At 37.3% G+C, this 2,826-nt stretch overlaps 1 long non-coding RNA gene across 1 annotated transcript; it reads right to left on the minus strand.

The window, feature by feature from the left end:
• Positions 1–189: 189 nt before the first annotated feature.
• Positions 190–2,464, minus strand: LOC122344906. Its single transcript, XR_006250945.1, has 3 exons — positions 2,317–2,464; positions 1,957–2,105; positions 190–1,017 (listed from the first exon to the last, which is right to left on the minus strand). It is a non-coding gene; the product is annotated as an uncharacterized LOC122344906 (long non-coding RNA).
• Positions 2,465–2,826: the final 362 nt, after the last annotated feature.

Consider the following 2,826-nt stretch of genomic DNA (forward strand, 5'->3'; position numbering starts at 1 on the left):
ACGAGCGCAGAGCAGAGGATTTTTGCTAATTGACTTGATTTTCACTTTATCCCTTGTAGGACTGAGAATGAGGGGAAGATCCTGTAGCAGCGTGGTGCATAAGCAAACCATTTGAAGTGTACAGATGGGTTAAAATGTGGGACTGCAGCAACACCCTACTCATCAGGAGTAAGTATTCTGACACACACACACACACACACACACACATACTGGTTTTTGTGGTTTAGCAAGACATTGAAGGCCAAACCAGTTGGATGGTGGTTTAAGGGGACACCTCTTTCCCAATGTCCTACAGAGATGATAAAACTATCAAAAATTTTGTTTTACTCTGCAGAACACAAATATCACTTTGGATTTTCTTTACAACCAATAAAATGGATAATATGACAATCTGATATTTTGGTGGTACACAAGGACTGCCACGCCCCCCCTAAAATGTTCCCGCCCATTTCATAATTATGATTTACAGGGTCTGACTGATTTATGAGGACACTCACTTTACAATACACCAAACATGTCAGTTCTCTGGATTACAGGGACCAGGGTGTTTTACTGGTACATGACCTTACACAACACACACACGGGTCACTATGCTGCATTACCAGGACTGAGGTGGTTAAAGAGTACCGGATCTTAAACACAATACACAACATTAGAGGGACCAATGCGTTTTAGAAGAACTTTAATAACTTCAACAAATAAACAAAAACCTTAGGCACCAACCACCAATGTGCTAATTACAATAGAACGGCATCAAAAGAGACACAGGATGTACTGTTAGGTTACTTACTTTGCATTTTCCTTTTTAGGCTAATTCCTCGATTTCTAACAAAATCCCGTATGTTCTGAGCACTACGCCTTGCCAAAACTTACACTGCTGGCATTCAGTTCATGTGGCCAGTTTACCTTTATTTACATGGGACTTAAAAGGTTTCATTACAGCTGTAATTTCATCATGTGACCATGCCACTTTTTGCCCTCTTCGTGGTTTTTCAGTTTCTGGCTCGCTTTCATTTTCTGTACAGAAGAACACATATTTAATTAGACATTTGTAACATTGATTGAGACATAAATGCGTTCATGAAATACTGATTTAAAACATGCATAGAAATTATATGTACGTTTCATAATCTTGCTGATATTTTATCCGTTATATACAAAATAACAATTTTTACAATATTTTAAGATTTCAATATTTCAAATCAGTATTTCATTATTTAAGTGTCATCCAGGATAATGTTCATGACTTTTCATGCATTGCATTACATGCACGCTCATTCCAGTATATCAGGTTGTGTATGTTAACACAAAGAACATGGTCTTGATGTCACATTTTATCTATGTTCTTACGATGGTCCTCATAATACACGTGTAAACATGGTCTTGGTGTCACATTTTGTGTATGTTTACACCTGTATTAAGAGGACCCAGTTTTATTAGGACATCACAAAAACATGGTCTTGAAGTTACATTTTACATCTATGTTCTTACGATGGTCCTCATAAAACTGGGTCCTCATAATACAGGTGTAAACATGGTCTTGGTGTCACATTTTATCTATGTTCTTACAATGGTCCTCATAATACAGGTGTAAACACAACCTGACATACTGGAATGAACATGCTTGTAATGTAATGGTTAAGAAGTCACTAACATTAACTTGGGTAACAACTAGGGCTGTACAATAAATCACATGGGATTGTGATGTGCATCTCGTCAGCATCGATTATGAATGTGATATTGTGTAGCTTGTCAGCGATCTATGGCTCTGTGTATTAAATGGCACTATATCTGAAAGCACATGAAGAAGACTAACAACCAATCACAGAACCAGCTTTACTGACAGAATGCATATTACCATTGCATCTGACTAATCATTCAGCCCTAGTAATAAATGACATTTAATCTTTACTATAATACAATAAATCAGAATTGACAGTCTAGAGGTTTCAGTACCGTGCATCGCCATGGCCAGTCAGAAGCAGTTATCTCTTCACCAGGACAGATGCTCTTTGAGTGAGGTTTTCCATCCGCAGAGATGGTTCTCATCCTGCTGTTTGGGTTCATATGGTCATCGTTTACCATCATCCCGGGCTGCGTCAATGCTAAACAAATGACAGACAACATCAGTCCTGAAAACGTCATCATATGCTTTGTAATCAGCAATCATTTAACAGTCATCACTAAGCTTTGAAAACACATAACTGATCATTTTAGCAAAATATGCACTTAGACCACAGACATGTCCACTACCATTTTTTTTAAATTATATAATTTAATTATCAATAAACATGTACATCAACCACTTTTACATACCAGAGAAGCTTTCCATTATAGCGAAACTCAAAGATATAAACTTTAAGTGCATCATGATATATCCTTTGCCTCCGTTCACATTCTTCTTTATCTATGAGGTCCCCTCTATATTCCAGCAGGAAATCTCCTTTCTCAAACACACCTCTCCCTAAACAACAACAGCAGTGAGAACAACATATAATGAGCCTGAGACAACTTTATTACACTAGGCATAGTCACTAGCTCACTAGAGTTCACACACACAAAATTCTGTCATCCCTTACTAGCCATCAAATGGTTAGTAATATCTTTTTTGTGCCCACCACATGGTAGAAACTTACACAAATTTGAGAAAAAAAATTGAGGGTGACTGGATGACAAAATCTTCACTTTTGTGTGAACTATGCCTTTAACTTGGTTCAATCAAAACATTTAACTTGCCTTTAAAATCATTGATGAATCCTCCTTCAAGACCAGATTTGTCTTTCTGTAGTAGTGAGAACTGTATGGCCTCATCAACTGGCTTCAGTT

This window comes from Puntigrus tetrazona, chromosome 5 (assembly GCF_018831695.1).
Source record: "Puntigrus tetrazona isolate hp1 chromosome 5, ASM1883169v1, whole genome shotgun sequence".
Lineage (NCBI taxonomy): Eukaryota > Metazoa > Chordata > Actinopteri > Cypriniformes > Cyprinidae > Puntigrus > Puntigrus tetrazona.